The 15447-nt window shown below is 42.7% G+C and overlaps 1 protein-coding gene across 1 annotated transcript in view; it reads right to left on the bottom strand.

Moving 5' to 3' along the window:
- The window catches only part of LOC145342052 (RNA-binding Raly-like protein), an 883196-nt gene that overhangs the window by 8750 nt on the left and 858999 nt on the right, over positions 1-15447 (bottom strand). The gene's annotated exons all lie outside the window — the stretch shown is intronic.

The raw sequence follows: 15447 nt of genomic DNA, 5'->3' as shown, positions 1-15447 counted from the left end.
GTGCCCCGATTTAGCGTGAATTCGGATATAATGCGTTGAATCATTGGTCCCTTTTTTCTTGTTCTTTCCGGGAAACTGAAAAGTTTTCGGTGAGTTAATTTTGTGTTTTCTTAGAACAAAATGGAACAAACTGTTAGAAAAAGAAAATCTTTTTCTGTGAAAGATAAGCTTCACGCATTTGACGTGATCAAGGCTAAAAGTCAAACTGAAGTTGTACAAGGCCTCGGGATACTGGAATCAACACTTTGTGACTTTACTAAAAATTAATTTTAATTTTTAATGTAACAACAACGATTTATTCATGGAGTTCTTTAGTTAAAAGGTAATTTACTTGCCAGATGGTAAACGTGCAAAAAACAGGTCAAATAGGGTGATAATAGGGGTGTTTTAGGATGTTTGGTCAACACTGGGTCAGTTTGAACACTGATTTTCTTGAACCCCGATTTAGCGCGACCCAGCTTTTTTCACGATAACATTTTATGGACCCATGGTATCATGGTGGGACAGTCGCTGAAGGTTGGCATGCAGGTATAGCAGACGGTGAGGAAAGCTAATGGCATGTTGGCCTTCATAGCAACAGGATTTGAGTACAGGAGTAAGGATTCCTTGCTGCAGTTATCCAGGGCCTTGGAGAGGCCACACGTTGAGTATTGTGTGCAGTTTTGGTCTCCTAATCTGAAGAAGGGCATTCTTGCTTTTGAGGGAATCCAATGAAGGTTCACCAGACTGATTCCTGGAATGGAAGGACTGACATATGAAGTAGAAACACAGAAAATCCTAATGGGACTTGACAGGTTAGATGTGGGAAGAATGACCCCAGTGTTTGGGAAGTCCAGAACTAGGGGTCACAGTCTAAGAATAAGGGATAAGCCATTCAGGACAGAGATGAGGAAAAACTTCTTCACTCAGAGCTGTGAACCTGTGGAATTCTCTACCACAGAAAGCTGTTGGGGCCAGTTCATAGGAAATGTTCAAGAAGGAGTTGGACATGGCCCTTGTGGCGAAAGGGATCAAGGAGTATGGAGAGAAAGCAGGAGTGGGATATGGAAAGTGCATGATCAGCCATGATAATATTGAATGGTGGTGCAGGTTTGAGGAGCTGACTGGCCTACTCCTGCACCTACTGTCTACTTCTGAAGCCACCGTTAGCGTAGGGAACATAACAGCCTATTTACACATAACATAACAGCCCATTTACACATGCAAGCTTCTACACACAGCAATATGGTAAATAACTGGATAGTCTGTTTTAGTGATGGTGATCGTGACAAAAATGAAACGAATGTCACCATAGTTCCAAAGGACCATAGGCTGAGGTTGAGGTTGAGAGCTGACTTGTTGTGATTTAACGTCAGGCGAGGGGCTTGTTGGAGAAGGTCTGGCCTTCATGAGTAACCTGTTGGAACTGCTGGCCAATCCACTACACAGTTACACTATCATACCCTTGATTCTGAACTTCTCTCTCTTTACCCTCTCCATTTCCTTTGTTCTGTTCATTCTGTGCAATTATACTGTTATAGATTTTGTTAAAAACAGTGCCCTCCTTTAAATATGGACATGGTGAGAATTAAAATGGCTGCCAAGAGGCACCTGACTTTTCAACTGCTATGGTGTTAAGCTTCTGGAAGGCTCTGAGTGAGTTAGAAGCAGACATACCCAGACATGAAAAGGCTTTTGGAATTCAGTGAATCCTAACACAGATAGTAGCTTTCTCTGGAGATGCGAACAGCTCTTTCCTATACCAATAATTATGTAAGAATTGGGCCATTCAAATTAATGGCTGTGGCATTTAAGATTTAGAATCATAGATATAGTTGGGCTTTCTACCCAACTTGTCCATGCTGCCCATTTTTTTTGAAACCACTAAGCAAGCTCCAATTGCTCGCATTTGGCCATAGAATCCCTACAGTGTAGAAGGAGGCCATTTGGCCCATCGAATCTGCACAATCACAATCCCATCCAGTCCCTATCCCTGTAGCCCCACGTATTGGCCCTGCTAGTCCCCTTGACATGAAGTGACAATTTAGCATGTCCAGTCCAAATAACCTGCGCATCTTTAGACTGTGGGAGGAAAAAGGAGCACCCGGAGGAAACCCACGTAAACCATGGAGAGAATGTGCAGTCTCCACACGGACAGTAACGCAACCCGGGAATTGAACCCGGGTCCCTGGCACTGTGAGGCAACAGTGCTAACCACTGTGCCACCATGCTGCCCTTGACTAATTACCACGACTAAAAGGACAGGGGCTAAGATAAACCCTAGACATAGGATAACCAGTTTTATTATTTGGGAGCATTCAACAATTTTGGACATTGATCATCTTAGTTTGCTTGCCAAAATTATAAAAAGGGCAGAGCAAGCTGCCTAGAGATAGAACTATTACAAGTAGACCATTCAGCTCCTTGAGTCTGCTCCGCTATTCAATAATGTCATGTCACGGCTAATCTGATTTGTGGCCTAAACTCCACATTCCTGCCTCAACTCCCCTTATATAATCGTTGACCCCCATTGTCAATTGAAAATCTATCTCACTCGGCCTTGAATATGTTCAATGACCTAGCCTCCACTGTTCTCTCTGGAAGAGAATTTCGAAGACTAATGACCATCTGAGAGAAAGAATTTCTCCTAATTTCCATCTTAAATGAGAGGCTACTAAATTTTAAATTGTGTTGCCTGGTTCCAGAGTCCCATGATGTGGTGATGCCGGCGTTGGACTGGGGTAAACACAGTAAGAAGTCTCACCATTCCACCTCTGATCTTCAGGTTAGCGTTCTCCAAGGCGGCCTTCATGACACATGACAGCGCAGAGCTGAGCAGAGACTGATAGCCAAGTTCCGCACACGTGAGGATGGCCTCAACCAGGATCTTGGGTTCATGTCACACTATCTGTAATCCCCACGACTTGCTTGGGGTTACAAGCAAAGTCTCACTAACTGTCCTGGCGGGAGACAACACACATCTCTTTAACCTGTGCTTAACACTCTCTCCACTCACACTGTCTGTACCTTTAAGACTTGATTACCTGTAAAGACTCTCATTCCAACCATTATTTTGTAAACTGAGTTTGTGTCTTTATGTGCTCTGTTTGTGAACAGAACTCCTACTCACCTGATGAAGAGGCAGCGTTTCGAAAGCTAGTGGCTTTTGCTATCAAATAAACCTGTTGGTCTTTAACCTGGTGTTGTGAGATTTCTTACTGTATCTAGATTCCCCACAGAGGAACATTATCTTGTTCTGAGATGTACATCATCTCAGTATCCACTCTGTCAAATCCTCTCAGGACCTTCCATGTTTTAATAAGATCATGTCTCATCATTCGAAATTCCAATGGATATAAGCCCAACCTGCTCAACCTTCCTTCATAAGATAACACTTCCATCCCAGGGATAAGCTGATGAAGCTTCTCTGAACTGCTTCTAATGCAATTATAACTTTTCTTATGTACAGAGACCAAAACCGTATTCAGTAATATAACTGAGGTCCTGTACAGGTGCATCAAAATTTTCCTACTTTTATACTCACTTCCCCTTGCAATAAGTGCCAACATTCCATTTGCCTTCCTAATCACTCAGTGTTCTTGTATACTAACATTTTGTTATTCATGTACCAGAACACCCAGATCTCTCTGTAATGTAGATTTAAATAATAAACTTTCTATTCTTCCTTCCACCCTTGTTCTGTTGATCATTTACTTTCCAAACTATCTTTGTGTCATTAGCAAATGTAGCTGCCTTACATCCAGTCTATTCATTCAAGTCATTGATATGGATGGGAAACAGTCGATGGTCAGTCCTAATCCCTGTGACACTCCACTAGTTATATCTTGTTAACCTGAAAACGACCCATCTGGCCCTCCTCTCTGCTTCCTATTGTTAGGTATCTGCTAGAATCCTCTATTCATGCTAATATTTTATCCCTCTACATGATGAGCTGTTATTTTAGAGAATATTTTAAGGTCCAATTTTTAAACTACAGTATTCAATTTTTACAAGAGTACTCTATAGATTCAATGATGTTTGATATCAAATATCCACTGGAAATCTAAGTACGCCACATTCATAGATTCCCTTTTATCCACTTTGCTTTTTACTTCCTCAAAGAAATCTAACACATTAGTCATAGAATCACAGAATCTCCACAGTGCAGAAGGAGAACAGTTGGCCCATCGTGTCTGCACTGACTCTCGCAGTCTAATCAGTAATATCAGTAATCTGTAAACTGTCTGTGCTTTACATGCTCTGTCTGAGGCCAGAACTCTCCATTCACCTGAAGAAGAGGGAAACCCCTCGAAAGCTTGTGAGTTTACTATCAAATCAATCAGTTGGACTTAAACCTGGTGTTGTCAGACTTTTTACCGACTCTCCGACAGAGCATCTTTCCCAGGTCCTATTCCTATAACCCCATGTATTTGACATATGAATTTGCCTAGCCTACACATCTTAGGACACTAAGGAGCAATTTAGCATGGCCAATCCATCTAACCTGCACATGTTGGGGCACTAACCGGCAATTTAGCACAGCCAATCCACTTAATCTGCGCATTTTAGGAAGTCAAACAAGATTTCCCTTTAAGAAGACCATGTTGATTGCATTATGATTCTTTAAATATCTTGCTTTTTCCTCCTTAATAATGGATTCAGCATTTTCCCTTGGCTAGGCTAATTTCTGCTTTCTTGCTTTCTGGAATTGCAGTTTTAGGATTATTCTATTCACTGGGACCTTTTCAGGATCTAAGGAATTTTAGAAAAAAATATATAGATGAAGATTAAGCAGAAAAAGTTTGCTTATAATAGATGTTAGGTTAATCATACAACAGCGAATCAGTGGAGGGGCGGTGGGTGGGGTGTGCCATGATTGGTCTGGGTGGCCCATGGATTGGGGAGATAAGGGAGTCAATAATGTTGGAGGGAGTGGGGCAATGTCTGTGGGAGCCAAGGGGAGGCATTATCTGGCCTGGGAGTGATGCGGGAGGGGAGCCACATTCTGTCTTTTTTTTTATCTCGCAGTTCGAGGTGTTGATCGTAGCAGCAGGGTTTCGGGCATGTTAAGCCCTGCCCTCAGGTTTCTGCGGCGCAATTCGGAATTGCTGATATTTTTTCAGGCAGAGCACACATGGGGGTGCCTGAGAATTGGTCTAAAAGCCGTATCGGAAAAACTCCCAGTTTCAAGTCCGCCCAGCACTTATAATCAAAATGGTAAAATAGGACCCAAAATGTTTCACTGGCTGGAGTATGCAGCCAGTATTGTCACATTTACCAAAAATAGCCACAGCTTTTTTTGAACCTGCTCTAGTGGGGCTTGGTGGTAGATGTCCACTTCTTAATAAGTGCCCTTGGCAAAGACTGTTTAATTTTCTTCCCACATACCTGGGTGCAGCATGTTAGGAATTGCCCCAGTCTTTTAATGACCTCAGTGGTTGGCATTCCTATTGTGGCACCTCTACTGCATTGACAGTATTCATTATCATGGTGAATGGGCCAATATATTCACGCTGTATCTTACAATTCCATTTTTTGGTATTGTGTGAAATTCATCAGTTGGTGTCAAGTCATCCAATTAGAATCACAGAATGGTTACAGCACACAGGAGGCCTTTTGGCTTGTTGTCTCTGTGCTAGTAAATTGCATGAGCGATTTGCCTCGTGCCACTCTCTCTACCTTTTTTCTGTGACCCTGCAACTTTTTCGTTTTCAGGTAATGATCCATTTCTCTTTGAAAAGCCTCAACTGACCCTGCCTTCACCTTTACATTTCAATGACATGCACACAACATCCCAGCTTCCCCCTTTCTTCAAGGAATACTTTCCTTTCCAAGTGACTATTTTTACCTCTTATCCCTGCTCCCCATCTCAAGCCCCAAACTTTATAAATTCAGATGGTATTGATACTTGGCTACCTCCATTTGATTCATTTTTTTGCACTCGTTTGAGTTGCTTTTCTCTTTATTAACAGCTCATCTTAGTTTGGACACTGGGTTTGTCCTATTACTTGCAAAAGGAGTCAGCACTTCATTCATTCCTGGAGTGGAATCAAGTTTATTTTTCCATGGTGTCTGCAATGTTTTCTCTGGATATATTATGAAACCTTCATTGCCACCAAATCACAATTTCAGCCAAACATTTAACTGTTGCTGAATTTTCAAATCAATTTGACAGTTTACGAATCTTTGCCTTCTGCTCAATGGGTTTCAGCATGTCTGAGACATTCAGTGCTTTTTCTCCTTCTAGCTCCTTGCACGTAAGGTTCAGATTTACAATTTCTATTTTTATTTTGGGTTTTTGTTTCTCTGGCTGTAGTATAACTTTGTCCGTCGTTTCTTAGAATCATAGAATCCCTACAGTGGAGGAGGAGGCCAGTCAGCCTATTGGTCTGCACAAACTCTCGGACACAGCATCTTATCCAGGCCCTATCCCAGTAACCTGATGTATTTATCCTGCTAATCCCCCTAATCTACACATCTTGGTACACTACGGGGCAATTTAGCTTGGCCAATCCTAACCTGCATGTCTTTGGACTGTGGGAGGAAATGGACCATCTGGAGGAAACACACACAGATAGGAGGAGAATGTGCAAACATCCATACAGTCACACAAGGCTGGAATCAAACCTGGGTCCCCAGTACTGTGAGGCAGCAGTGCTAATCACTGTGCCATCATGCCACCCACTTATTTTGGTTTCACTTTGGCCAGGTCTGTCTCTGGCAAAGTCTGAACTTGTTTCAATCCTGCAATTTTGGTACCCACTTGCAGCTTGGAAAGTTCTAGGGTTTTTCCTTTCAATGTCTTCTGTTTGCTATTCAGCTGCTTCTTTAGATCCTCAGTCTTGTAACTCTTGCCTTCCTCCAGCAGTCTGGAATATTGCTGAGTCAAACTTCAGAGTGACGGTAAATTCATTCTGCTCCTCTTTGTAATCTTGCGGAGGAATAAACTTCAACCTGAGGGATTCTTGTAGCCTGTGAAGATTTGTCAACAGCTTTTCCTTTTCTTTGTGAAGCTCGTTTGCTTTATCTTGAACTTTCCTGTGATTTAATAGAGTCTCCTCGAGTTTCTTCTCTATGCTCCCATTCTGCTGTTTAAGACAGTCTTCATTCCTTCACGTTATTGAATGGTCAAGCATTCCTTTTGCATTTAATCAACTGTTCCTTTAGTGGTTAATTCTCTTGTTATCCTGACTCTGGTGTCTCTTGTTGCCTTTGGTGCTTTATTAGGAGTTGCTCTCTTCTGGGGTCTTGCATTGTCTTTGGCACATTATTGTGAGTCACTCTCTCTCCCTGGGATCTCATGTTGGCCTTGGCACATTGTTGGTATGCGCTAGACTTTCACCTAAAATCTCTGCGCTCCCATAATATCTGTCAATGCATTTTAATATCCCACCAAATGTTAAATATTGATTTGTATGTTGGCCGTAGGATACTTCAGCAACAAATGAAGCAAAAATAACTAAAAGGCTATAAATTTGTACTCGTTCTGATTCCATGTTTAATCGTGAGCTTCTCCAGTACCTTAAAGACTCTCACACTTGGATCTGGTTTAGTTCTTTCTATAGCACAAATATGTCTAGCTCTTCTAGTTTGTTGTCTACAGCTGTATTTGTATTTACTGCTTAAATGTGTTACTGCTTTAAGATAGTAGTCATTTTTTAAAAACTCCAGCTACCCGCAGCAGCAGGTTTCTTGTCTTTGATTTTCCTCCACCTCTTGGGATCCCTACGATTGTGGGACTCTTTATTTTAGACTTTTAGAAAAAATTGCTGTAGCAATTTCCCCTCTGGGCTCTGAAAACCAACCTCCAGGTAATTTTTTTCTTTCCTTTCTTTTGTCTCTGTTTGTGATTTTTCTCTCTCCGGTTTTCTCTCTTTGGATTTTGGCAGGTTCCCCAGCGATCATAGCTGCTTTTTTAAAAACAACTTTTTAAAACTTTATTCAAAAACAGCACAGCAGCAATTTCTTCTCTTTTTACTTTGTGCCTCGGCAGGTTCCCTTCTTTCTTGAAAATCCTGCTTCAGTAGTGTTGACGGGCATACTTTTTTAGCATTTAAAGCTATAGCACTACTTCCTGTTGCTCTTGTCATTTTAAAAAAAATCTTCAGAGCAGCAGCAGCAATTCTTTATTTTCTAAGCTCTGCACGATTTCCTTTTTTTCTTACTGTGCGCTGCAGGCGTCTCTATTTTACTCTGCCAGTCTTTTTAACTTTGTTTTTACTGCAGTGTACCTTCCAGATATTGAGTCTCTGGGCCTGCCACCTCTTCCATAATGTCTGTACAGCTTCTTTTTTATAATTTTTCTCACCAGCTCGTGTCTGACCAGCTTTCTTCACATTGCTTCACCTAGGGGCCTTGCAATTTTTCTGCGGAGGGGCACATCTCTCTGGTTAGGCTTGACACAAGAGTTTAAGTTTATTTATTATTGTCACAAGTAGGCTTACATTAACGCTGCAATGAAGTTACTGTGAAAAGGGGCGGGAAGGTCAATTTACACAAACACACACGCACGTGGGAAAGGGATTTTGCAATGTCCATCCTTTTTGCACTCAAGCAATCAGTGGGACATGAGGAAAAAGTTTCTCCCATTTCGACGCGCATGTATTTTTGGCACATTGCAATGGAAGAATCGCGTGTCGGCCATTTTGTGGGATTTGCGCATGCACCCCCGATGTATGCGTGCGTCCCAGAGTCGGAGAACACATGCAGTCAGGACTGCACTGGAAACTGGTGAGAAGAGAGGTAAGTAATTTAAATCTGTTTTTGATGTATTTTATTTTAAATCTCATTATTGGGCCCAGCCCGCCAAGAGTACTTCACTCCGGCAGAGTTTAAAGCAGCTATCTGCTTGTGGGGAACTAGCGGGAGACACTGCCAGATTGAAGGGGTGGGGTGAATCGGGGGACACCCCCCCAGACATCAGGCAGCAGGAGATAGTGCCCCCTGGGCATGGGCAACCTGGCAGTGCCAGCCTGTGCCACCTGGCACTGTGCAAGGGGCAAAGCACCACGTCTGAGGCACCCTTGCACTGCCCATCCGGCATCGGGCAGTGCCAAGGGGACAGGGTCTACTGGGGCAGCGATCGAGCTGATCAGCAAAGTGCAGGCTGACAGTTTGGGGCCACTGTCATGCAGTGAACTGTCAGAAACCAGTATGACTAGGCCCTGCCTTCTGCACTGCACAGAGTGTGGGAGATTTCAGTCTGAAGTTGAACTGAAAAAGCAGTCACCATTTACACCAATTTTCTCACCAATTCAGCACTTTTGGGAGAATCACCCCCGAAATGTCTTTTACCAGAGCAGAGTTCAGAGAAAATTGGAGATACATTTCAGTTTCTTTTAATAGTACTGAGGTGTACCATGGCATATAAATAGTTGGGAATTATTGCTCTAAGGTGTTCTCCTTCCAGAGTCTCATATCATGTGACTCTATAAGTCATACAGGTTTAAGGTGCTGGGGAGTTGGTATAGAGGAGATGTCAGGGGTAAGTTTTTCACTCAGAGGGTGGTGGGTGAGTGGAATCGGCTGCCATCGATGGTGGTGGAGGCGAACTCGTTAGCGTCTTTTAAGAGACTTCTCGATGAGTACATGGGACTTAATAGGATTGAGGGTTATAGGTAAGCCTAGTAGGTAGAGATAAAATCGACGCAACTTGTGGGCCAAGTTTCTGTGCTATAGTTTTTCTATGTTCTACGATTCTATAGTTCATACCTCAAACAGTGCAATTTTGCAGCCCCACATTAACCCTTGCTTTGCCAAGCACCTTTCCATTCTAATGGCATGTTCCTATCACAACCGGCGGGAAAGTAGAATTGAGGCAACAACCAGATCAGCCATGCTTTAACAGAATGGCAGAGCAGACCTAAGGGGCCAAATGGCCTCCTCCTGCTCCTAACTTGTTTGTATGTATATAACAGATGTGGAGTACTTTAATCATAGAATCCCTATAGTGCATGAGGAGGCCATTTGGCCCATCGAGCCTGCACCAACAACAATCTCATCCAAGCACTTTCCCTGCAATCCTGCGCATCTACCCAAGTTAGCATGGCCAATTAACCTAACCCGCCCATCTTCAGACTTTGGGAGGAAAGCAGAGCAGCTGGTGGAAGCCCATGTGGATATGGAGAGAAGGTGCAAACTCCACACAGACAGTCACCCAAGGCCAGAAATGAACCTGGGTCCCTGGTGCTGTGAGACAGCAGTGCTAACCGCTGTGCCATCCTGCCTCCCAATCTTCATTTAAACTGGACCAATCAAATTGGCAAAGTTTAGTTTATTTAAAGTTTATTTATTTATTAGTCACAAATAAGGCTTACATTAACACTGCAATGAAGTTACTGTGAAACTAGTCACCACAGTCCGGCACCTATTCTGGACAATGCACCTAACCAGCACATCTTTCAGAATGTGAGAGGAAACCAAAGTACCCGGAGGAAACCCACGCAGACACAGAGAGAACTGGAACATGACTGTTTTCTGGAGTAATATGTTGTGCAATCAACTAGGGATAAAGCTATTTTAGATCTGGTATTGTGCAATGAGGCAAGGCAAATAAGCAATGTGAGGGTAGAAGATTCACTGGGAAATAGTGATCATTACACACTTGACAGCCACATTAAGTTTGAAAACTGCATGCTCCAAATTACAAACAAGAATCTTAAATCTAAATAAACCAATTACATAGGTATGAAGGAAGTGCTGGCTAAGGTTGGATAAATACACCATAAAGTTTGGTGGTAAATAAATTGTGGAAAACATTTTAAGAAATAATTCAAAATGTTCAACAAATGCATTCCATTGAAAAACCACGGAAAGATCCACCCATGGCTTATTCAGAAGGTTAGACGTAGTATTAGGTTAAAATTTTAAAAATTTACAATGTTGCAAAGAACAGTAGTAAACCTAAGGATTAAGAATGTTTTAGAAACTGAAAAAAAAATCAAAAACGGAAACAAAGAATATGAAAATAAATTAGCCAGGATCTAAAAACAGATTTTTTTTAAATATAAAGGACATACAAGGGAAGAGGGTAGCTAATTTAAATATTGGTCCCTTAGAAGCAGAGACAGGAGAAATTACCATGGGGAATATGAAAATGACAGAGACATTGAACAAATATTTTGCGTCCATCTTCTCAGTAGAGCACACAAGTTATATTCCAGGAATACAGGGTAACCGCCTAATACAAGGTGGGAAATTAATGTACTTTTTCAGAGTAATTAGTGTCAGCAGAGGAAAAGAAATGGAGAATCTCATAGGACTAAAATTCAGCAAATCCCTTGGACCCATGGCTTACATCCAAAGGATCTAAAAGGGATAACTGCAGAGATAATGCATACACTGGCTAAGATTTTTGAAAATTCCTTAAATCTGGACTGGTGCCAGCAAATTGAATCTTGCAAACGTTTTCAAGCAAGGAGGAAGAGAGAAAAGTGAGAAACACAAGCCATTAGCTGATCAGTTATTGGGAAAATGCTGGAAGTTATTAAGAAAGTTTTGAGAATGTACTTAGAAAAGCAGAGGATAATTAAAACAAGTCAGCATGGTTTTATGAAAAAGAAATCATGTTTGACACACTTATTAGAGATTTTGAGGATATAGCTATTGGGTTGCAGAAGGGTAACCAGTAGCAGCTGTAGTACACTTGGATTATCCAAAAAATAAGGTGTCACACAAAAGGTTATTACAAAACTTAAGGGCTCAAGGAATGGGGGTGATATATTAACAAGGATAGAGGATTGGTTAATGACAGAAAGCAGACAGTAGGGACAAATGGGGCATTTTCAAGTTGGCAGTGATAAGTGCAGTGCTACAAGGATTAGTGCAGGGGTCTCAGCTATTTACAATCTACATCAATGACTTAGAAACAATACTCTCTGTTGCTTTGTCTAAGTTTGCTGATGATGCAAAGCCAGGTGGGAATGCAAGCTGTGAGGGAGACACAAAGAGGTGGCAAAGAGATATAGACAGGCTAAGTGAGTGGGCAACAAGATGGGAGCATAATGCAGGGAAGTGTCTTCACTTTGGTCCTACAAAGAGGTAAAGAGAATATTTTTAAAAGCTGTGAAACCTATAAATGCTGACATTTAGAGAGACTTGAGCATATTCAATCAAAGAACACAGAATGTTAGCATGCAGGTAGGCCAAGCAATTAGAAAAGCAGATGACATGTTGATCTTTATTGCAAGGGGATTGGGGTGTAGAAATAAAAAAAGTATTGCTACAATTGTACGGGATTTTGGTGACACCAATCCTGGGGTACTATGTGAAATTCTGGTTTTCATAGTTAACGAAGGATATATTTATATTGGAGGGGGTACAGAAAAGGTTCACTAGATTGATCCCTGGGATGAGGGGGTTGTCCTCTGATGAGAGACTGAGTAAATTGGATCAATATTCTCATTGCAATATACAAGATTAAGAAGACACTGAAAGGTTGTTTCCCATGGCTGGAGTATCTAGAACACGGGGGCACAGTCTCAGGATACAAGGTCAATCATTTAGGACTGAGATGAGACATTTCCTCATTCAGACGGTTGTGAATCTTTGGGATTCTCTACATCAGAGAGTTGTGGATGCTCCATCTTAACAGATTCTTCATGTCTTGGAGAATCAATGGATTTGGAGAATGGTTAAGACAGTGGATTGAAGCTCAAGATCATCTTAATCATACTGCGTGGCAGAGCTGGCTCAAAAGGACTGAATGGTCTACTCCTGTTACTATTTCTTATGCTTATATTCTTACATCAAACACTCCCAAGACAGGTGCCTCTACACTATCCCCATTAAACACTCCAATTTCAGGTGTAGTGTGGGTGATTCCATCAACACTTTTCCCATCCAATACTCCCTGGATGGGGTTTGGTAAAGAGAAAAACCTTTTTAAGTCTGATCATTGCATAAGATCTCGTTACTGCTGCTGCAGGATGCCAACCATCCCATGCCCTCTTTGGGCAAGACTGCTGATTTTGTGCCAAGGTGAGCGAGAGACAGTTTTGGGCTGAAGATCCATGATTAGCGACTGCTCAAACTCATTCTGTATGTCACTCTTGTTACCTTGATGACACCAAGATTGGTGGAACGGCAAATTGCGCGGAGGGTGTGGAGAGTCTGCAGAGGGATCTAGGTAGGCTGGGCGAATGGGCGAGGAACTGGTAAATGGAATTTAATGTTGGCAAATGTGAGGTTGTCCACTTTGGTAGGAATAATGGTAGGAAAGACTATTACTTAGATGGCGAAAAACTGTAGCATGCGACGGTGCAGAGGGACCTCGGGGTCCTTGTGCGTGAGTCGCAAAAACCCAGCTTGCAGGTGCAGCAGGTGGTCAGGAAGGCGAATGGGATGCTGGCCTTCATAGCGAGGGGGATTGAATATAAAAGTAGGGAGGTCTTGCTGCAGCTGTATAGGGCATTGGTGAGGCCGCAGCTGGAGTACTGTGTGCAGTTTTGGTCGCCGCACTTACGCAAGGATATTTTGGCCTTGGAGGGAGTGCAGAGGAGGTTTACTAGGCTGATGCTGGAGTTGAGGGGGTTGAGCTATGAGGAGAGGCTGAATAAGTTAGGCTTGTACTCGTTAGAGTTTAGAAGAATGAGGGGAGATCTCATTGAGACATATAAGATGATGAATGGGATGGATAGGATAGAGGTGGAGAGGCTCTTCCCGCTCAGAAAGGACAGTAGGACTAGAGGGCACAGCCTCAAGACAAAAGGGGGTCGGTTTAGGACGGAGTTGAGGAGGAACTTCTTCACTCAAAGGGTGGTGAATCTCTGGAATTCTCTGCTCGTTGAAGTGGTGGAGGCTACCTCGCTAAATATTTTTAAGACGCGGGTTGATGGGTTTTTGATAAGAGAGGGGATTAAGGGTTATGGGGAGAGGGCGGGAATGTGGAACTGAGCCACCACAGATCAGCCATGATCTTATTGAATGGCGGGGCAGGCTCGAAGGGCTAGATGGCCTACTCCTGCTCCTATTTCTTATGTTCTTATGTAAAGGACTGGTCTGGCAGCAGGGCCAAAGATCAGGGCACTAACTCACTGTATCACCCAGTTCCCCACAAAAGCCTGTGGCATAACACTGCCACTTCCAATATCTGATAGGCAGAGGGTAATTAAAACATTTTTATGACATTCTCCTCCCAGTTGAGTTCTGCCATATATTACCAATTCCAAAACTTATAATTGGCCTTATAATTAATAATAACTTATAACTTAGGGATTCTGTTTAATCATTGCTTTATGCTGAGTCGATATTGTGTAACTTTCTTTGGCCTACCTGCCTAGGCTGCTGGGCCTGTCTTCCTCAGCAATGGCTTCCACACCTGGTGATGTTGCACAGCCTCCGCTGGCCCTGTTTGGACCAGCAGCTCAAAGTGGTGGAAACGGGATGGCAACCCAGGCTTAATGACCTACTTAACGAGCTGTGGCCTATAAGATCGAGGGGAGTCGTTTCACCGGCTTGTTATCCATGTTTCCAACACACGTTTCTGGCCACTCTTCAGACCTCAACAGTTCTGGTAAAATTCTGGTCATAATGCGATTATGGTGCAGAAGGAAACCATTTGGTGCACTGAGCTCATTCCAGTCCTCTGTGGAATCAGTCCCATTCGCTCTCTCTTTGTATCCCTGCAAGTTTATTTCTCTCAAGGGTCCGTCCAATTTCCTTCTGAAATCATTGATCTTCTTTGCTTCCAGCACCCTCATGGATACTCAGTTCTCACTCACTGTGTAAAAAAAGCTCTTCCTCTCTTCTTTCCTGTACCGCTTGCCCAGAAACTTAAATCCTTGTCCCCCAGTCCATGGACCATCAGCCAATGGAAATAGCTTTTCTTTGTCCACTTTATCTAAACCTGTCATAATCTTGTGCACCTCTTACAAATCTCTCCTCGATCTCAAACAATGACAGAGTACAGGAATAAGATAGAGAATCTGGTGAACCAGTGCGGCAACCATAATCTCTCGCTCAATGTCAACAAAAATGAAGGTGATAGTCACCGACTTCAGGAAGTGCAAAGGAGAACATGCCTCTACATCAACGGGGATGAAGTAGAAAGGGTCAAGAGCTTCAAGTTTTTAAGTGTCCAGATCATCAACAGCCTGTCGTGGTTCCCCCATACTGACACTATAGTTAAGAAAGCCCACCAACGTCTCTACTCTCAGAAGACTAAGGAAATTTGGCACGTCAATTATGACTCTCACCACCTTTTATAGGTGCACCATAGAAAGCATTCTTCCTGGTTGTATCACAGTTTGGTACAGCTCCCTGCTCTGCCCAAGACCACAAGGAACTACAAAAGGTCGTGAATAGCAGCTCAATCCATCACACAAACCAGCCTCCCATCCATTGACTTTGTCTACACTTCCCGCTGCCTCAGCAAAGCAACCAACATAATTAGGGATCCCACGGAGTCCGGACATTCTCTCTTCCACCTTCTTCCAAAAAGAAAGGGAAAAAGATACAAAAGTCTGAGGT

This window comes from Carcharhinus amblyrhynchos, chromosome 4, assembly GCF_965287045.1.
Source record: "Carcharhinus amblyrhynchos chromosome 4, sCarAmb.v2.hapA, whole genome shotgun sequence".
In the NCBI taxonomy this organism is placed as follows: Eukaryota; Metazoa; Chordata; class Chondrichthyes; order Carcharhiniformes; family Carcharhinidae; genus Carcharhinus; species Carcharhinus amblyrhynchos.
Note: the sequence above shows the minus strand (reverse complement) of the source record. Positions and strands in the feature narration are given on the sequence as shown.